Below are 23,234 nucleotides of genomic sequence, written 5' to 3' on the forward strand. Positions count from 1 at the left end.
GTTAACAATTTGTTGCTATATGAATTATCAGACTCAACTATAAGATACTAAAGAAAAAAATATACAGAAACATAATTGATAAAACATTAGCATAATTCACAAGAAAACAATTCATGTACATCTTTCAAAGGTTTAATTTTGAAGATTGGAGAAAAAATATGTTTTGGTAAAGAAATTATCCGAGACAAGATGGTGGCTTACATTACTTAGCAAAAACTGGTCGTATAGTGGTGATTTTGGTTATCTTGGTCTGTGAATACAAGCAAAAATTAAAAAGATAGATCAATCTTGGAAGCTTTGCATATTTCAGAAGGCCAAAAATTGTTTCAAACTGGCTGAAATTTTATTCGGACATGACAACTGACTGTATCGAAATTTATCTCGACCCTACTGATTTTTAGTTGGCGAGGTCCGAGGACTGACAGCCTTTTCGTACAGACTGCAGTTTACAGTTGGTATAGTAATTTGTAGTGTTTGATGATCAAAAGATTTTTTTTCCTTCTGAAAATCATGGAGTTGAATAATTTAAATCTGTGTGAAAGAGAAAGAGACTGAAAATTAATTTATTATATTTTTATGGACATTATTATATAGATACATTTGTAATCAAACATGTGGTTTATTTTCCAACAGTAGTTGAATTATGACAAAGTTTTTTTAATAATTTTATTTCACTTTTAGCTACTTGAAAATTTCATGCTGGATGTTTGCTTACCATTACATTTTGCATAAGAGCTCTATGATTGACATTAAAGTCCACGGGCCAATTCATTTCTGATATATCTTTCCGATATCTTGTTATAATATAAAAGGCTGAACGTCATCGTAGAATTATTAGGAAAAAATATATATGTTCATTCTTTGTAAAAATGTTAGAAGACTTGCAAGTTACCAATTTTATCATTGCATTTATTTATTATGGAAAAAATGCTGAACGGCTATCCTCAACAGTGTGTATAGGCTAGAACTTTCAGTTTGCATTTAGGGTCAAAATATATTGTTACAGTTATGACAGCTTTCCCGTTGCTGTCAACAAACTTCAACCTTTCATAACTTTTCAGATCTTGGTGTATTGTCTTCATACTTGGCCACAACAACCCTTCAAATAGACCAGACTAAACTTGACCTCCATATAAACATTCAAGGTAAAATATTTAAATTTTCCTGATTTTTGCTATTAGTGGCTATGACTTTGTTATTTTTGAATGGATTGTCTTCAAACTTGTACACAACAATCTTTCAGGATAGGACCTGATTCACTCATTAATGTCCTTGAAGCTTTTGTGATCAGAAGTTGTGTAAAATAATACAAATACAGAACAATTTCATTTACTTGGTTTTGCAATTTCTGAGACAATGGATTTTAAAGATAGTTGTTTTCTTAAAATTTAAGGACAGTATAGTAGATTGAAAAGACATTTAGTACATACTGTATATACACTATAACTACTATAGTATACTATAAAAATCTTTGTTCTTGGACAATTTTGAACAAATTGTTTCTTAAACAGTGTAAGAAATTAGGATTTGAATCGACTAGTCTGGTCAGACTACCAGATTGGAATATTCACTAGCCCAAAAGACATTCTCTGGCACGATTAATTTGTTTCAAAACAGTTGTTTATATTGCCTCTTAAAATACAGTAGCTTGGTCAGGCCTGTTACTGTGAAAAGTTGGTAGCCCGAGGAGAAATTTAGTATTCAGGGGCTATAGGACTACTGCTAATTTCTAACACTGCTTAAATTATTGATTTGACTATTGATTTCAACTAACATAATTATTGGGATACTATATGTATATCTAATAATAATTATATTTTATCTTTCCAACTTTCTGTTTCAGATGGTCGGCCTACATGTCAGATTTGTAAATGTGAACGGCACGATATCGATTTTAAGGATGCTTTAGGGTCAATGAGGATGAAATAAAATGTGAGACTGTCAATCTGACAAACCTTGCAGTGAATAAATGGTAAAATGTTTCTTTCAGTAGCATGGCATTTAAGGAAGCGGTACATGATGATTTAGAAGTGGTTGTATATGATATTTCTTAATTATTATGTTCTAATAGCTATTTAGTCCCCTACCGGTTTAACCGGAGGGGACTTTAGGTTTACCCGGTCCGTCTGTCTGTCTTTCCGTCTGTCAGTCCGTCAGTCCATCTGTCCACAAAACTGGATCCCGCAATAACACAAAAAGTACTGAAATATTTTAATGAAACTTGATATATGGATATATGGCAGTATGGAGATTATGCACGTCTTTTTTTTTTTCTTCCTATGTTGAAAATTCTGGTTGCTATGGCAACAAATAGCCTGAAAATATGGCAAATTGAACACATAAACTGGATCCCGCGAAAACGCAAAAAGTACTGAAAATATTTTTATGAAACTTGATATATGGATAGATGGCAGTATGGAGATTATGCACGTCTTTTTTTTTCTTCCTATGTTAAAAATACTGGTTGCTATCACAGGCAATCGGTGCGTGGCTTGGATAGTATACATGTACATGACCACTCCCACTTACTTTTTTATAAATATTTTTTTTTTTCACTAATAAAATATTTTTTTATTCAAAATATTTTTAAAATATCTTATTTTCAATAAATCAACAAAGAAAATTTGTTTTTAAAAAATTTCATCCATATATACTATTAATATAGTAAAGGTAGAAAGGTTCGCCAGCGGACCTACCACCAGGCCTTATGTTACCTCCCAGATCTTTGTTAATTGTCAACCAATTTTCACCAAATAAAGTGCAATCTACGCAGAAATGATTTTTCTTTCGAAAAATGTACAATATTAGAACAGTTGGTACGACAAAAGATGGAATTTTAAAGCAAAAATGCACTTTTTGTCTAGGTCGGCCATCGCATGACCGAGCCGAAAGTAGACGATTTTGAACATAAATCGATCTTTTTCTTAATAACAAACTAATGTCAGTGCATGCAAACAGTTGAAATAGAAAAGGCAGCTATAAAACTATCGCTTACCGGTCCAAAGTTAATCCAAAACGTCTGCAGGTACGCACTTTCAGTAGTTATTTGCACTAACTTTTTAAATTTCCCGACATTGTACATGTATACAAATTCTGATCCGGATATTCAAGGTACGCATGCTCGGTTCCCGCTGGTACCCAGCTTCGCTCAATTTTTATTATGCGAAAAGGGGTACGCATCAGATACATCCGGGTCAGCATTTGTATACACGTAATGTCAGGGAATTAAAAAAGTTAGTGCAAATAACTACTGAAAGTGCGTACCTGCAGACGTTTTGGATTAACTTTGGACCGGTAAGCGATAGTTTTATAGCTGCCTTTTCTATTTCAACTGTTTGCATGCACTGACATTAGTTTGTTATTAAGAAAAAGATCGATTTATGTTCAAAATCGTCTACTTTCGGCTCGGTCATGCGATGGCCGACCTAGACAAAAAGTGCATTTTTGCTTTAAAATTCCATCTTTTGTCGTACCAACTGTTCTAATATTGTACATTTTTCGAAAGAAAAATCATTTCTGCGTAGATTGCACTTTATTTGGTGAAAATTGGATGACAATTAACAAAGATCTGGGAGGTAACATAAGGCCTGGTGGTAGGTCCGCTGGCGAACCTTTCTACCTTTACTATATTAATAGTATATATGGATGAAATTTTTTAAAAACAAATTTTCTTTGTTGATTTATTGAAAATAAGATATTTTAAAAATATTTTGAATAAAAAAATATTTCATTAGTGAAAAAAAAAAAAAATTATAAAAAAGTAAGTGGGCGTGGTCATGTACATGTATACTATCCAAGCCACGCACCGATTGCCTGTGGTTGCTATGGCAACAAATAGCCTGAATTTCAAGATTTCTGATTTAAATTTTTCAGCTTTTTCACTATAAGTTCTTTATTTCTTAAGGTGTTTACTTCAAACTTTAAATATAAGTTTCTGGTCATCAACCACATCATATGTGACACGGTTTACAACTCTAGCACAAAAATTATCAGTATTACCTCCCTTGAACTTAGAATTTTTATGAATATAAAAATTGTCTTTTTAAAATAACTTCTTTATTTCCTAATGTATCTACTTCAAACTTCATATATATGTTTCTTATTATCACTCAACATTTTTGAGAAGGTTAAATACTCTAGCAAGACTATTTCCAGAATTATGTCCCCCTTGAACTTTTTCGAGAAATTGGTATTTTTCACTCCAACTTCTTCATTCCTTATAGGATTTACTTTAAAATCCAACATTGTAATAATATGACAAGGTTGTATAAACATAATTTCCTTACTAGGCAGGGAAACTTAACACATTACTGTGATATAGACAAACTTAGAACTCAAAAGATTCAAGTTCATTCATGTCATTCATTCACTGGTAAAATTGACTGGCCAATGGCCCATCAGAAAGTTGCTGGGGTTCTAACCGGTAGGGGACTTATGGATTGCTTGCAATACTATGACAATTGCTTGTTTTTCTTGACTTGTTTAAAGGCTGACACAGGATAGTTTATTTTAAGTCAGTGAGCTTCTATCACTGGATAGACTATAGTCACAAATGTCCAAATTTATGAAAAGGAATTACAGTGAATTTAAATATCATCTTATAGAATAGAAATTAGGAACAAAATTAATAACAAGAACAATTGTGACATGTAACATGTATAATTTAGGAATTCAGCTTTCCTTTCCTTTTCACCTCAGGAGAATTCACATTAATTTAAAATAATGGATATTCACAATAAGCACTCCGACATATCTGACATATATGATTATCTTATCTTCACTTAGCTGTCTATAGCTTATCAGAATCACTCACATTTATAAATTTAAATGATTTTGAAAAAATTGCTGCTTAGCAAATAGATAAAATACTTGGGGTGTCTGTGGCGATTGGTTGACTTTAAACCTTTAAGCCTTTCACTGCTGTAGGTTCGTGCTCTGCAAGTGTTTACGGATCATTTCATGTGAGAAAGCTATCTAGCTCATTAATGGAGCATTGATGGTACCCAGGTGCCTGAAATCATACACATAGGTGCACCAAGGTCTTCCTCCAGCAGTTAGGCTGGAAATTGTGCTTTAAATTGCCCCCACCCCCCCCCCTCCCTGAAAAAAAAAAAAACAACAAAAATAATTGAATTTTTATTTTGCTATTAACTTTTTCTAAACAAATATTTCAGGAAACAGTGGCGTTTGTATGATAGAACAGTAATAGCAGGAGTGATAAGGACAGATGCATGTAGATGTGTCTTCATGTCGGAAACACTAGAGAAATTGACACATTTGGGTTTTTCAAAATTAAAGAAATTGGAATACCAGGAGACTGCTTGCCATTTGCAATGTTGAAATGTGTGATGTCGAAAGCCTCATGAATAAAGTAACTTGACTTAATCTAATAAGAAAAAGAAATGACATTGAGGAGAAAACTAGTCACCAGTCTTTCACCAAGAACATGAGATAACTTTCCAATATTTGAAATATCATAATATGTATAGAACTTGAATAAGCGACATAATATGTATTGATATTGAATGAGCGACCAGTTTTTCACCAGGAAAATAAGATCACTTATCTATTTTTGAAATATGTATGAACAGAACTCTATCAACTTCAAGGTGAGAGTTTATCATGAAGAACATGAGATAACTTGTGTATGAACAGAACCACATTTGAATATAGAGGTGCCAGTTCATCACCAAGAAGATGAGCTAACTTATCAATGTTTGAAATCTGTTATACCCCCGCACAACAAAGTTGTAAGGGGGCTATACTGGAATCAGCTTGTCCGGCCGTCGGGCGTCCGTCGCTTTTTTCTTGTCCGTCCATAAAATTAAGATTCCTTTGACCCACAGTCTTCATATTTGGCATGGAGTTAAGTCATGATTAGTAGATGACCTCCATTAATTTTGAGAACACCAAGTCAAAGGTCAAGGTCACAGGGGTCTTTACTGAAGAAAGCTTTTCTGCCCAATAACTTAAGAATCCTTCGACCCACAGTCTTCATATTTGGCATGGAGGTTAGTCATGATTAGTAGATGACCCCTATTTATTTTCAGGTCTAAGGTCATGGTCACAGGGCCTTGGCTAATTAAAGCTTGTCCACCCAATTACCTAAGAATCCTTAGACCCATAGTCTTAATATTTGGCATGGAGGTTAGTCAAGATTAGTAGAATACCCCTATTGATTTTGAGGTTACTGGGCAAAGGTCAAGGTCACAGGAGCTTTTATTACAATTAGCTTGTCTGCTCAAATGGTCTCATATATTCATCATAAAACACCTCCAGGCAAGGCTGCATGAAATGGGGGGGGGGGGGTTATTGAAGTCATTCAATGGCAGTTTTAGTTTTGAGGTCAGTAGGTCCAAGGTAAAGTTCACTTTGATCTTTTCTACTAAAACATGTAGAATATATAACTTAGCAATGCACTGGCTTACTTCCCTCAGATTTGGCTGAGCTGTAAATGACTACTGTTGATTCTGACAAATTGGTATGTGGGGGTATTCACGCCATGACAATGGCAGTTCTAGTTTGTACAGAAAATATCAAGATGCAAGTTTCTTTTATTAAGAATAGACTTATTGATTAGATAACTTACAATATTTACAAACATTTATAATACCACACCCATTTAAAGTATTTCAGCAGAGAGTGTATTATCCAAAATACATGTATTGTTATAATGTACTTTATAGTACATGTATATTTATTGATATATTTATTGTAAAGTTTTGATTCTTCTAGATTTTAAAAACATTTAGATTTTACTTGATCTTGAAAATATTTTGTTCCATGCTCTTTCATTTAATTTTGAATAATGAATCCAATAAATACCTATAATAAGTATAGGATTAAAATTGATAATGTTTTCTATCTTTAACTTATATAAAAAAGTAATGTTTAAACTGCTGGTTAGATTTCAAACAGGACTAAACAAGGGTGTACAGTGCCATCCTTAGTTGTGCACATTGTTGGCATGTTCTCATTGTCGGATACCCATGGCCAAACCATTAATATTCATCATTGATTGCATGTTATTTGACATGTTTATCAATTGTGGGTCTCCAACGATGGCAGCCATGTCCTGTTTCTCTACACAAAATGGCCGAAGAGTTAAAAAAAGAAAAATCTATCACATGTACAACTGCCAAAATTCAAAAGAGTGATCAGAACCATACACAGTTTTGGGAGACATGTTTTTGTGACAAAAGCCCTTCAAGTTCATATATGACTTTGACCCTTATTTGATATAAAATATCTTTGGAGTTAGCTGGAATTGTCATTACTTTGTTATTTTTTACAGATTTGAATCATGCTTGAACAAACAAACACAGAACCAACATGTTGATTTTTTTCTGATATACTTTGACCTTTAAATGACCATTACCTCCAAGGTTAAACAATTGAAATTCACTCACATTGTCATAACTTTGTTTTTGTCTATGATTTGATTCATCCTTGGACAAAAGAACAATTATCATTCAACTATGACCTTTACTATTCAAATTTGAAATTTACTTTATACATTTATATTATTTTTTCTAGGAGTACTCTAATAGATATTACAATATTCTCCTACTGATGTGTTTGACTTTCAATATAAGAAAAAGCCAAGCATGGCCCAAGCTAGATAGTGGCTCTTGTTTTCAATGCCAACTTGATTATATGTATCCATTCCAATTTACATTCTCACATGTATTATCTATTGTGCTTGAAAGGTTTCTACAAAAAATAAGTTTGTTCTTACAGTCCTGGTTTTATTTTAGAAATATTTTATAGACAGTTAAATTTTCTGTTTATTTTCTATCTGCATAATCATTTCTTGGAATAAATATAGTAAGTACACTGATTTATGTGTTATACATTCACATAAGGAAGTACTTTACATGAAAATTGGTTAAACAACTAAAGTTTCCCAACAAAATCCAATGTCATAATTTAAAATGTTTATTCATGATAATATGATATCAATTATGCATTTTGCCTGGGTTTGTTAGTATGTTCTTGGTACATGATTTTCAATTTTGACAAGAGTTTGGAAGCGATACTATTATATTGTGTACAAAATGGGCACTTATTCAACTTTGAAAGAAGAATGATATCAGATTGGAACACCTAAAGTAGATTGCTATACAAATCTCGAATTTAGCACATATTGCGCCCCCATCAGTGCTTTCAGCACTTTGATTATCCAACGTACGCACCGGACCTCTAAGGAAGAGATGGATAATGCCTTTTATATATGGCAATGAAATAGAAATTACTTCATGTCTGTTTTCTTATTTGCATTTTCATCTTGTACCATGTGTTTAAAGATAATCACTTCTGTTGGTATTCAAAAGTACCTTTTTATGTTAATTTTGATACGCTTATTAATAAACAAAACCTCCTCAAGCTTTACAAAAGTCAAATTGCGTTAATATCAATTTATAATTATGGTTTTGTGTGTTTCAAATAAACTTTTTAAAATCAATCTATATTTAGATTTTCGCAGGCTGCAATCGGAACGTCCTAAAAATAGTTATAAAACATAGTTTAGATGTGAGTAATGTAACACGGAAGAATATATTTATCATCCAACGACGATAAAGTCTGTTTCGGTACAAATTCTGATTAAAAATATGTCTGGCAACCATTGTTGATTTAAATATGCCCACTGATGTATATTTTTAAACAAATCCGACTGAATGTCAACGGGTTGGAATTTTGCACAGGTGGCAGTATCAGTGTTTGGACACCTCACTCACCACACCCTGCCCCTGAACCCCTGCTACAACCCTGAAAAAAATCACTGATTAGGCTAACTACGTATAGGATACTAAATACAAAACCACCTATAAAATTATATATAAAAAATTCACTTGTATATAACAATAATTTTGATTGTTATATGATTTTATCGGTGGTTTAGTATTTAGTATCTCATAGTACTAGTTAGACCTTTCTATCTTAAACTGAAACGGAATAGCAGTAAATCTTAGGGGTTTTCTCAAACGTAGTAAACCTTGAATTTATTACTCAACAAAATCACAGGGTTTCGTATTTTCTAAAGTGACATTCGTCTCAAAGAGATGAAAAGATACATTCCACTGATAATGAAAATAAATATAGTGACTGTTCTACAAAAATTACTACATAAAAATATCTTTGGTTAAAATAATACGTCACATCTCTGCTTGTAACATTAATTTAGAAACTGCTTATTGAATGTATTTTGTTGACTTACATCTTAATTCAATTATTTTTTTTGTTTAACATTTTCATTCCGAATTCATAAGTCGTCATTTTAATGTATCATTTGCAGCAATTTTCTTCGTCGCACCAAAGAAGTACATATATTAACGACTCGGGGAAGTAGAAGTCTAGAATGGCGCCAAATTGAACTAATCGACCTGTATTTCTTGATCTCCCCTATAGCATGTTCAACTAAAACTCTATATTTCTGAATAAGTCTGTTAATCTTTCTGCATTTTCTTTTCTCTCGAACATTACGTCTGTTAATTTGCTGTGATGTATATGGGGTCATAAGGGGATGTCGATTAGGATAAATTTTATCTCCTTGAAGAACACATTCCCCTGGAAATGGAAGTCTGTCGCTGCCAATGTCTGGCATAAGATTAAATTGCTGAACATCATTCAGATGACCGGGAAATCCTGATTCTATATGACAAACGTCACCATCGGAATCCACAATAACTTGCGTATTGATTGGAAGTGACGGTATCCAGAATAGAATTGTTCCTGTGGCACATTCATTGGTCGCAATATTTCGTGTGATGTTCCATGTATTGCACCAACTGCGGGGTACAGTTTATCCCAATCACAACGTTTACTAAGCCACTGATCTATTGTAGGCCAAGTAATGTAATGCGAAAATGCTGCGTAAAATGTGCGAATCATTATGCGAATTTCAACATGTACATACGCGGTGCACACATTGAATATTGCTAAAAGTGTCATGAGAGTTGGGTAACACTGAATCCATATAACAAACAATAAGATTCTGTTTACTGGAGACAGTTTGTGACGACTGTTATTCCTAAGGTTTACAATTTGTAACATATCTATTAATGTTTCTGGTGTTTCACCAGTAAGATTATAGAAATTGTACCTATTTGCAGAGAATATTTGGAAAACGTTTCTTCCTGAATATATATATGAATCATTTGAAAATAAACGGTGACGAATTTACTCCTCAACATATCAGGTCAAAAATCAATGTCCTCTATGTGTCACTTCTTTACACCCCTCCCACCCCCCTACAATTATGATACAGAAGAATGCAAACTTCATTTCAAACAGTTAAAAAGAGGACAACTGCAAATTTGCAAGATTTATCGTCTGGTTTTCAAATGTCGTATGAATCATTTCAGGTGCATTGCAACGTCGAAGGAAAGTTCCTTTTTCAAAGGAAGAAACCTTATTAATTCTAAGAGCATATGAACTTCACCAAAGTAGCTGCATGGGCCAACGTTATTACTGATATCAAGGCAAATATAGAACAACTAGTTGCTGTACAGAACGGCTACATCAAATCAGTTGAAAGACAGAGTTTCAAATAAGTTTGGTCGACTTCTTCACAGCAATATTGATACCATTGAGGATGCTGATATAAGGTAAGATTTTAACAATGCTCAGAGGAATAAAACAGCATGCTAGTATCTAAGCTAAGAAATATTTCCTGTAATGAAGACCAACAAACAACATTTCAAAATTATGGATTTTACAAGACAACATTTACGTTTAAAAATCGGACATGTTTTGACAGATGATTTATATAAGCGGTCGTGTAATAAGTTTATATAAAATACTCTTTTTTTCAAGCGAAACATAATTGAAATAAAAAAAAACAACTGCACATTGTCTTGTCAACAAAATATTGCTGTTGATGATAGACACTACTTTTGTTTATAGTGTAATATTTTTATTATTAAACTTGATGTATATATGTAAAAAATAAGTTGTACATGAAGTGACAGTCTCTTAAAGTATCTCCAGGGATACTAACTGAGTTAGTTCTCAGTTCAGGACATATGTGCAACGTATACGGGATTTAGAGCGTAGACTTGTTCCTCCGCCAAGCGAAGTTAACACCAGGCAACAGAGCGATCAAAGGGAGCTCCTACTTCAACAAGTCAGTGAGTCCGACGACGATGATGTTGGAGGAGGAGATAGAGCAGCTCCACAGCCCGCAGGCAGTCAACATCAGCAAAACTTGCAGGTTGACAACAACGAAGAGAGGGCAGGTCCAAGCAAAGTTCAACCCCCACTGCCGGCTGTTTCAAACGTTGCAGCCGGTCAACGTAATCGACCGGCTCAACGCAGGAGGAATAGGCGCTCCCTTGCCGATCAAATTAGAGAAAACCAGGCTCTCTACAGGAGATTCCTGACAAAAAAAGTTCCAAAAATACTCCGTGAACTTGGCGTCAGCAGTGACAGCATTGATGACAATTACGTTTAGCCCCTTTTCACGTACTCACAAATAACTATAAAAATGGTCAACTGAGTTATCTTTGTTGAAAAATTAACATGACAATAAAGTATATGAATTAAGAAACTTGTTTTGTTTTTTTTTGTCTGTATAAACATTTTGGTTATATTATATCTATTATTGTGTTGGTGGTTTATACAAACATATTCATGTAAAAAAACGCTACAAATTACAGCGTCTTAGTTTCCACATTTATGTTCTGAGAAAATCCTCCATTTTATTCAGTATTACGGAGTCCGTTTACATATAGAAAGGTCTTTTTTATGCTTGCTGCATGAAAGGTGTTTTGTAAAATGAACAAACATGTCATCAGATATTTTATATTTTAAAACATTTTCATGGAATGTAATAAATCACGGATTTATTTGTAATATAAATCCTAGAATAAATGTAACATAATATTAAAGTTGTATGCCTTCAGATGAGAAAAATAATTTCAAGAAAAGAACAATGCACGACCAATTTACTGCTTTAAAACATAAACACAAAATTACACATCTTCCACTGAACATACCATATGAAAATCTTGCAAACCCACAGAAATAGAAATATAAATAATTAAACCCCGTTTTGCTCGCGCATTTCTTTGTTTTCTGAACTCGTAAATCTGGTCACCAGTTTATAAATAAACATAGCTAACACGGACACGATCTTTTTTCTTTCTTTCTTTTTTTATCTTACCCATTCTATAATATGTACGTGCTTCAATCGGCAAAAAGAATAAGCTTCTTGTGTAGTTAACAGTTACTTGCTGATGTCTGTGAACATGCTATAAATGGAATTTACGTTGACTCCGTCGACTGCATTGCTCTGAAGCGGACTATAATTGATCTGCTATATGCGATAATGATGCAAAAACAACACTCATAGTAGTAAGTTTTGGAAAGTGAACACAATACATTCTTTTTAAAACTACATTCATTAATCAGAAATGACATGTAGCAAAAACAATATTGCAAGTACTGAGTTCGTACATTGATAAAGGTATTTTTCAGTTGTACGAATAAGTAACACGACAAAGCATGGCGGTTGGGCGAGTCCATTTAAGGGGGCAGGGGACCTAAAAATGAACAATTTTGTATTTCAGTGTGGCCAGAAACACAATTCCAAATATTTCAAAATCTGTTTCACGGCAGAATACCAGTTGCACAGCATTATATCAATGATATATATGACATACATTGGAAGAAAATAATAGTTTGCATGAATTGCTCCTTAAAAAATGACTGACAGCAATTTATATAACCCCACCACCCAGCCAAATCACACCTAAAAATATACCAATATGGGCAATCTTCAATGAAAGGTGCAGCATAAACCAGAATCCCCCCGATTCCTTTAGAAAAATATCACTAAACACGCAGTGCAAGCTATGGCATTTCAAAAATGACCAATAAAGTGTCTGTCCATACCGTTTAGATTTTTCACAAAATTATCCGAATTTCTTACTTGTTTGGCGCCAACTGTCAAAGCTTTGATTTTAACTCTTTCACCTCCATTCGAGAGTCACAAATACATACAAAGCTACCAAAATGCTTAGTTTCGGGTAAAACCCAAAATAATACTGCTCATTCCTACACACAAACAAGAAAAGAAATTACAATGCAGAAAAAAATCAGAAGTTTTCCAGTACCTTCAAAAACCATGTCTGAGTTATTAAAAAATATGATCGGGCCTTCATTCGAATATGTCCCTGCCCCCTTAAGCATCCCTCATTGAAAGATTTTTGAGGTCCATTTTGTTATCATGTGATATTGAATTATTCGCTATGATTGGCTAAAGGCAGGCGGTGTACATGTAGAACTGTTCAAATCTTGTCAATTGTATATATCGCCGTCCAGGAACGGCGGTAATAATGTTTCTTTAATTGATTTATTAAAGTTTTTTAGCAAAGTTTTTTCCAATATATCAGAACATTGATAACATGCTTGACTTTATTTGTCTGTTTTGATCAAAGCATATATTCTTTATTTTTTAAATTTAAGTGTTTTACCCACTTTGTTTTACTCGATAATTACTGCCAAATTCAGAGTGTCATTCCTATGTTTGTCTTTGTTTTGTTATATTAGATTAGAGAATAATTAATTTACTCTCGAGAGTAAGGTTAGTTGTTGTTTACATTTAGTACATTTAGATGTTTTATCGCTGTCCCCATGTTAATTACAAACTTTATTTTCTGTCATGTTGTTCTGTATATGAGCCTGACATGAAGAAATGTTTATGTTGTTGTTAACTTGTTGTATATATATTCTACAGTCCTTCCCACTTTATGAAATGTAAGTAATAATGACATGCTAGTAAAAATGACATAATTGTTTTTAGAATATACTTTTGCCGAATTCTTGACAATTTGGTTTTAATTAGATCTATACTGTTTGTTACTATGATGCTCACTGCATGACTGTAAAAAATTGACATTTCAATGTAACTTGGGGAAGTCTGTCAAATACATTACTAGAAAAAAAGTATTATAGTCTGTTTTTTGTGTGTAAATTTGTTATTTTTACAAAAAAATGTTCTAAAACAGGTTGTTACTAGAACCCTTAAAAGCTCAATGTGGCGGGGCCCTTAAGTCGCAACGGCGCTAAAAAGTCGAAAGTCCCCCCGTAAAGCGCACCATTTTCCCCTAAAAGTGAAAATCCGTTAATTGTCCGTTTAAAGTCCAAAAATTAAAGGTTAAATGGGGGGTTGATTTCCCCCCACCGTTTAAATAAAGATAAATCATCGTTTAAAAGTCGCAAAAATCAAATTTAAAGTACAAAAACGATAATTTTGTAAGTAAAAGTATTAGTTTAAAAATTCTAATTTTTAAAAACCCCTTTACTTTTTGGTTATGAAAATTTCCCTTTTTCAAGCTTTATTTATGATGAATATTTTGTTTTAAAACATTAAGGTAAGTTGGTTTCGAAAATTAACCGGGAAGGAAAAACGTGGGGCAGTTTTTCGTTAAAGTTTGCCCAAATTTAAAAAGGTGTCAATTTTACGAATATTTTAAAAGGCGGGTTTTTGGAAAATTTTGCGGCAAATGGACAAATTTAAACGGCGTTGCCCCATAGAACCGCGCCCCCCAAAAATAAATTGACTTTAAAACAAAACCTATTGTTATTGGGAATTTCAATTACCCCAAAATTAAATGTACCTTTTAAATTTTTTATTCAAATTTTTAGCATTTTAAACCCAATTTTTCAAAAAAATTTTTTACGCCCGGGTTAAAAATTAAGGGGGAGAAAAATGCAAAAAACAAATTTAAGAAATTTTTAAGTTGGTCTTAAAACAGAAAAACGTTTTTAATAAATCGAAAAATCCCAAACCCTTTTCCCCTAAAAATCGAAAAAAAAAACCCCGTGTCAGGGGTAATTTTTTTGAAATTCCCGAAACCCAAAACAAATTAAAAAAGCAATTTTTTGATGTTTTTCCAAAGTTATAAAGCAGTTTTATTTTTCAGATTTCCAAGGGTTTTGAAAAATACAAACAGGACTTCCCTTTAAATTCCCTTTTTTTCATTATAATCCCATTTTCAAAAAAAGGGAATTTTTTAATTTAAGTTAAAAACCCCTTTTAACTTTTGAAGAGATAAAATTTTTTGTTTTAAAAAACAAGTATAATTTTAAAAATTTAACTGGCAAGTTGAATGTCGTTCTGGGTAAATACGGGTGTGTTTGTCCCTTTTTCCAACGTGTTTCCCAAAACCTCCTTTTTGGGTTGAATAAAGCAATTCTTCCTCTTATGGGCCAAAAATTGAAAAAATTGGTGTTTTTTTGAAATTTTTCCGTGAAAATTTATAAAATCAAAGGCCCTGACAATCCCAAACAAAAAGAAAACTTTTTCGGTTTTCTTTTATCCAATTAAAAAAGACGTTTTTTTTTGGGGGGAACAAAAGGTTTAAAAAAAGATTTTCATCAGTAAAAATTGACGAAATTTTAAGGCTTGGGAAATTATAAAAATGAAATTTCGTTGGGCCTTTCCTAAACCTCACGTAATCAGGATAATTTTGCAAACCCCAAAATCGACAATACATTTCAAAGGTATATTTTATTACATATTAAATTTTTTAAAAAAAGAAAATACCAAGGTTTTCATGTGCATTCAACTTCTTATCTGTTTTTATGACACTATTCATTTTCACTCTCTTAACGATCGTTTAACAAAGGAATAATATTTTTGACGAGCATTGATAATTTTTATGATGGACATTATCTGTGCTATAAAAAGTAATCCTAGAAGTCAAATTGACAGTAGGCCCTACTTATTAAAGCGAGTATCGCATAAACAGGTTAAAATGTTATGTAGTCAATATTAGTAATTGTAACATGCATTATGTATACTATATATTATATATGTACTTTTTTCATTTTTCTTTTTTCATATCTATTTTACTGTCCCCTCGAAAATAATCATACTTTGTTCTAAGTTAAACCCACATACTGTTTTTGAAACTTATATTGATTATATGTCATGTTGTTACTATTGTAAACTCACTGGAAAATAAAAGTGATTGTTGCTGTTGTTGTAATACCTTATATAATAGCATTGATCTGAAGAACTTCCGTAATAAAATGGGATTTTGAATGTATTTTATTCTAATTAACACGACCTATTTCAGAGGAAATTGGTTACTTTTCAATATGATTATTAGCTTTTAAGTTATATGTTTGTTAGAATGAGTCCATACTTATATTTACCATGACCTTTGTGGTGTAAATAAGTATACTGTGATCTTAATTGTTGAAGGTTTTCTTTAGAGTTTTGTTTCTGACGAAGCTATTGCTAATTATTTACAGATAATTATGATAAATAAAATACCACTTTGCAAAGATATCGCACATATTCAGTGACACTTATTGTAACATTTTGGACTGGTTTCTATTACTTTTACCACGACTGTACTATAGATGTAAGGTGTAGATGATAAGTGAGCCGCGCCATGACAAAACCAACATAATGGGTTTGCGACCAGCATGGATCCAGACCAGCCTGCGCATCCGCGCAGTCTGATCAGGATCCATGCTGTTCGCTATCAGTTTCTCTACTTGTTATAGGGTTTGTAAACGAACAACATGGATCCTGATCAGACTGCTGGTCGCAAACCCATTATGTTGGTTTTGTCGTGACGCGGCTCAAGTATTCTATGATCTTAATTACTGCCAGTTTGAGGCTTAATGTTTCCTCTGTTTGTCACTTTTTTTACAACGGAATTGATGAGGCATATGCTTTAATTATGTTACGGAATCTCGGTGATAATGGTTAACAGTAACATTAATTTACATGTGATCTCTGACGACATTAGACAAGTAAGTTTTCATTTACTTCTATATCTTAACATTTACTTTCTTTTTCTGTATTTACTTTTTTGAATATATACGTTATTATTTTAATTTAATATAGATTGAACAAAGTATATAAGATATAAAAGTAATCAATGAATAAAATGAAAGTAAACAAAAATAGATCGAATAGCTGCGTATCGGAGCGAATCTTTTAAAGAACTGTTTTTGCGCAAACATTACATTACATTACTGAAAATATCTTATCCAGAAAATGAACGGTTTCCACATGTTTTAAAGGAGAACTGAAAAATAGTTTCAGGTAAACTAATCATCTTTTGTAGTTTTGTTTGTTGTCTGTTTTCTTTTTCTTTTTAATGCCAATTTTCACATTTTTGTCATATTTCGGCGTCGATCCAACTTTTGACGCCTTGTCTTGTTGTCGCTAGCGATAAAACGACGCACAAAAGTGTTCCAAATCAGCCACCATAGTATGATATGAATGCATTCATTTCATATGTTTTACAATCTTACGTACTCCGACGCACTCCCTTCCAATTTATTATTTCTATGATGATTTTCGGGGACGTTATTCTATCTTTCCTTCAAACAAAATTGTTGTAATGAATCACATCTATTCTAATGTGTTGTTTCGCTTGCAGTGAATTGTGAAATTTAACTGTGTTGGCGACTGTGGACAGTTTTGAGTGATATCCATTTACCACAGCACACACAATATGCCGTATTCCGGTAAATTCAGAAATGGCGCCTATATATGATTAAATGCTTAAATCTCATTTTCACCCACCGAAATGCACTTTAATGCAAATTTATCACATCACACCTATCTACATACGATCAAGGTAATGCATAGGGAGTTATTTAAAGTGGATCTGCCTACAATGGGTATATTCAAAATAGGCCTATATTATTATCATTATTAAAACAACAGCAATGTATCATGAAATACATCTGGTAATAAATGTTTTGAGGAAGGTTCTTAAGTAATTTAGTTTGAACATTTAGATCTACAAATGTATATATATGATGAATAATAACATTTTGTTCTAGAACACTTTATTACTTTCCAATGAGTTCTGGAAAATAGTTGCTGGTTCGAACCTAAGTGGCAATTGTACATCGCAAATCAGTCTTATACCAGAAGAAAATACAAATTTTTTTGTAATAACTATTTTATTTCTTGTGGCGCATAATTTCCATCATGAATGGGTATAAAAATAATTTTAGAACTTTTATATACACATCATATTTGCTGCGACAACGGTCGCAAATAAAAAACACTTTATGTTAAATTTCAGTTCAGAGAGTCAAATATGAAATATGAAATATTGCAAACTAACACAATTAATTTTAATATGTACCTACAACGGTTGCACGTGTTATGTATGTCCGATATTTCACACAAACATTTTTGTGTCCTTTGAATCATATCATAGTGTTGCAAGAGCACCGACAACGATTGCAATTAAGCAACTGACTAATGTCTTTTCGATTGGCAATCGTCTGTAATTTTAGTACTCCGTCGCCCAGCGTATATAACATTTGTTCCGGTCAAGTCGAAATGTAGCTGACAGCAGAAAAAATGTTGCGGTGTGTAGAAAATTACAAATCCTCAGACTGAGCATGCGTATTGATATGCAGTTCTAATGATCGATAAATTAAGAAATGTGTCATTCGTGTTTATTCTTTAATAATTTAACTTTGATATTATCTCATTCTGCTATGTTTTATAAATAACTTCCAGTTACCAACAACATCCGCATGTATAATTCTTTTTTCTGGTATTAATTAAAGATCTTCCATTACAGACCAATTCACTTTAAATCCTCCTAGACTACGTCAGTACACATTTGTGACGTCACGATTTTAAGTTATATCGACCTGTACATGCACACATTGGAATATGTTTTTATAAGGTTTGAATTTTCTTATTGATTTATTACACATGACTGAATTAAATAAAATTTAAAAGAAATTAACCGATACTGTATTATGAAAATTTGATTCGATTTGTTTTATAGATCAGTAGATTTTCAGATCTATTGTAATAACATGCATAACCTGTAATGTATACAGTACAGTGCAGTACGTTCCTACAGAAAAACAAAATGAAATGCCAGGGACAGGGTGCATATATTTTTTTAGACAACTCGTGGACACACGGACACGTGATAAACAAAATTGAGCCGCGTCACGACAAAACTAACATAATAGGTTTGCGACCAGCATGGATCCAGACCAGCCTGCGCATCCGCACAGTCTGATCAGGATCAATGCTGTTCACTATCAGTTTCTATACTTGTTTTTGTTTGTTTGTTTTGGGTTTTACGTCACATCGACACAGTATAGGTCATATCGCGATGTTCCAGCTTTTACTGGTGGAAGAAGACCTCAGGTGCCCTTCCGTGCATTATTTCAGGCACGAACGGGTACCTGAGTAGAACCACCGACGTTCCGTAAGCTAGCTGGATAACTTCCTCACATGAAAGAATCCAAAGTCCCTGTCGGGATTCGAACCCACAGAGGTGGGGGGCAAGTGGTTTGAAGTCAACGACCTTAACCACTCGGCCACGGTTTTATACTTGTAATAGGGTTGGTAAGCGAACAGCATGGATCCTGATCAGACTGCGCGGATGCGCAGGCTGGTCTGGATCCATGCTGGTCGCAAACCCACTATGTTGGTTTTGTCATGACACGGCTCAAATTTTGTTCGTTGAAAATACGCTTTAAACTTTTCACAGTGCTTAAAAGTTGAAAAAGGCAACAAAGAAAAGCGGGCATAGATCTATTAGATCTACTGCAAATACAAAATAATAGATAAGTGACCATTTTTTTAAAGTTTGAAGTGATTTACTTTGACAATTTTTTTGTGAAACTAACCTTGAAAAAAGTAAAAAGCTAAAAAATAGGATTAGATCTATACAGTATCTACAGTTCTGAAATGGTTATAAGGTTTGAAAGTGAATATAATGTAGATCTATCGAGATCTATATCAAGTTTGAAGTGAATAACTTTGATAATTATAATTAAATTTGAGACAAAATGGATCTTAACAAAAAAGTTAATCAGGGCTAAAAATTATTGTTGAAAACTTTAAAGGGGCGTAACTTTTCAAAAATAATTTTAGGATTAACCTCTCTTTTGAAATGGCCTCCTATTATGACAATAAACATGTATCCCGAGCTTGAAGTGAATATCTTATATAGATCTAGATCTACTTTGTGAGAAAAAAATGAACAAAAACATAACTCGTTGCCAGGAAAAACAACATGCCCCATCCCCCTCTTGTGTTTCCGTACAAATATTACAGGGATTTTTTCCAACATAACCCATACCCATGGAATTAGGAATTTTAGCGATATTTTGTTAAAAATTAGAAAAAATGTATGCAAACATTCACTGTCTAGGATGACATCCTCAAAAATTAAGCACTTTTACCAGTCGGGCATACTTCCTGATCGGGAAACAAGGGGATTCCCCTTCAAGGCTTCCCGATCAGGCAGTAAACGTCAAAATCCTTCCCGATCGGGAAGTTTTTTGGCCTATTTTTACGTTGTTCAGGAAAAATGGCCGGTGCATAATAGTTTTCAACCCACTTCAATATGAACATCACATTTAAGTGCAGAAAAGATACATCTAAAATCCTACCGAGTCATTTTCTTTTTAAATGCCTAAAACTAAAATTATCTGAAAGTGAATTTGAGTGAAATTTTACGATTTTACTAAGAAGTAGCGGCTTCCCGTTTTGGAAACACTGTTTCCTGATCAGGTATCTAGCATAATATTCACCATTAAATGTTTCCTGTTTGGGAAGTTTTCTTCTTTAAGTTAGCGCGTTCTATTCTGGAATTATTGCTTGGGACAACACCAACAAATAAAGTTATCTGTGCAACAAATCAACATGTGAGTCATGGTGTGAATGTTTTGAAGTCTGAAGTGTCTAGCAGTTCAGATACAAATGATAGCATCATAGGCGGTGTCTTCTCAAATTTTGTAAAAATGAATATTTGAATATATTCAAATATGGAAAACGAATATTCGAACATCAATGTAAGTTCTTATTCTTTCCCGACCCTTGTTATTTTTATTATGTCCCACTTTGAAGAAGAGCGGGTATATTGATTTGCTAATGTCCACACAATATCTGTATGACTATAAATTGTATGTATACAATTTTATGTTGAAAAAAAAATGTTATGTTATGTTAATGTTGGTCGGTCAGTCCATCGGTAGACTTCACTTATTATCTTAAAAACTATTTATCACAGAGTCTTCATATTTTACATACTAATTGGTCATAACTATAGTAGATGAAACCTATTGATTCCATGGTCACTTTGTCAAAGGTTAAGGTCACAGGGACCCTAAATGTCAGAATGGTTTCCGCTCATTATCTTAATAACTTTTTCTTACAAAGTCGTTATATTTCCAAATTAATTAGTCATATGTAGTAGATGACACCTATGATTTTGTGGTCACTAGTTCAAAGGTCAAGGTCACAGGGGGGCCTCAAATGTCTGAATGGTTTAAGCTCATCTTTTAAACTATCTATCACTAAGTCATTATATTTCACATATTGATTGGTCGTAAGTAGTAGATGACCCTATCGATTTTTGGGTCTTTAGGTCAATGGTCAAGGTCACAGGGACCTTAAGTATGTTTGTTTATCCGTCGTTGTACCACATTGTTTCTGCTGATTATCTTAAAAGCTATTTATCAAAAAGGCTTCATATTTCATATATTGATTGGCCATAACTATTAGATAACCTATATTGATTTTGGGGTAACTAGCTTAAAGGTCACAGTTGCAGGTGTTTTAAATTTCGAAACGGTTTTTGCTCATTATCTTGAAAACTATTTATTAGAAAGTCTTTGTATTTCACATATTGATTGGTCATAACTAGAAGATGACCCTTTTTGATTTTTAAGTCACTAGGTCAAAGGTCAAGGTCACAGTGACTTGAATGTCAAAATAGTATCCGCACAATAACTTGAAAAGTATTTTTCACAAAGTTTTCCTATTTCATGTGTTGATAAGTCATATGTGGTAAATGACCCTTATTGATTTTGGGGTCACCAGTTTAAAGGTAACAGGGTCCTTTAATGTCATAATGGTTTGTGTTCATTATTTTGAAAACTTTTAACTATTATTTGAGAACTATTTATCACTTAACCTTTTATATTATTCCACTTATTGATTGGTTATAATTAGTAGATGACCCCTGTCGATTTTGAGGTCTTTAGGTCAAAGGTCACAAGGACGTTAACTGTCAGAATGGTTTCTACTCATTATCTTCAAAACTACCCGTTATCAAGTTTTTGTGTTTCACATTTTAATTGTTCATAACTAGTAGATGGCCCCTGTTGATTTTGAGGTCACTAGGTCAGATGACAAGGTTACAATAACTTTGAATGTTCAAAGTAGATGCTCAAAGTTACATTTACATGATAGTATAACATTTATTCCAGCTACTCTCCATTTTGTTCAACTTAATAATGATAGATTTCATTCAATTTCAGCTAGAAGAGGGGGGGGGGGGGGCATATATGTCATTATGATATTTCTTGTTTTATTTATTTATTTATTCTATCTTATATTTTTATTCATTTTTTTTAAAATTAAAGTGGCTTAAAGGGTATGCTCTATATCTTACGAAATATTTAAATATTTATTAACAGCAAAAATTATGCTGGTTCCCATTATTTATCATAATATGGTTGACTCCTGAAAAAGTAATGTAACATAGAATATCACTGTTATTAAATACAAATGAAATCTTGTAAAGTAAACAGGAACACAATACTGTTTTGCTGTATTAAATAGGGTTTTATCCCTTTTAGCAATGATTTTGCTTCTTTGCGCCATTCGCGTTTTAAGGCAATAAATTATCATATTTATTTCATACATTTTGGAAGTATACTTTTTTAAAAATGTTAACAATAATTTTTTTGCATCAGATATTGCTTTTACACTTAAGTTTCAGAAATATGACACAGTCACTACAAACACATGTAGTATGCAAACACGTCTTGAGCTATAGCCAAAAAAAAAATTTAAGTGAGCTCTAGTCAACATTTGAATTATTTGAGCTGCATGGTAATTGTTTTGAGAAATTACACTCTATGCAATGTTGTTCAACATGTGCTTTACAATCTTAGCAGTATGAAACTTTTGTATTGTAATGATGATTTTTGAACTGTCCGTCAAGTATAGCTAATGTTTTGATAGGTATTATTTACGCCTAACAAGAACATAGTTTCGCCCAGATATATTCTAATCGTCGTGATTGAAGTATGTGCCACATGTCTTTAAAAACTGACCAGGCTTTTGGCAATTTCTAATCATCAAGGCCAGGTACTACAATAAATATAAGGTACTTCCAGATTGGGAAGCAATGTATCTTAAAACTTTTAATGATGAATATTTTGGCTAGATGCCTGATCAGGAAGCAATGTTTCCCAAAAAC

General features: G+C 32.9%; 1 long non-coding RNA gene across 1 annotated transcript; it reads left to right on the forward strand.

Annotated features, from left to right (window-relative positions):
• Positions 1-651: 651 nt before the first annotated feature.
• LOC132725744 (uncharacterized) lies at positions 652-6,669 on the forward strand. Its single transcript, XR_009625104.1, has 3 exons — positions 652-1,145; positions 1,844-1,972; positions 5,175-6,669. It is a non-coding gene; the product is annotated as an uncharacterized LOC132725744 (long non-coding RNA).
• Positions 6,670-23,234: the final 16,565 nt, after the last annotated feature.

Source organism: Ruditapes philippinarum, unplaced genomic scaffold, assembly GCF_026571515.1.
Source record: "Ruditapes philippinarum isolate M1 unplaced genomic scaffold, ASM2657151v2 ctg10300_1_1_1_1, whole genome shotgun sequence".
Lineage (NCBI taxonomy): Eukaryota > Metazoa > Mollusca > Bivalvia > Venerida > Veneridae > Ruditapes > Ruditapes philippinarum.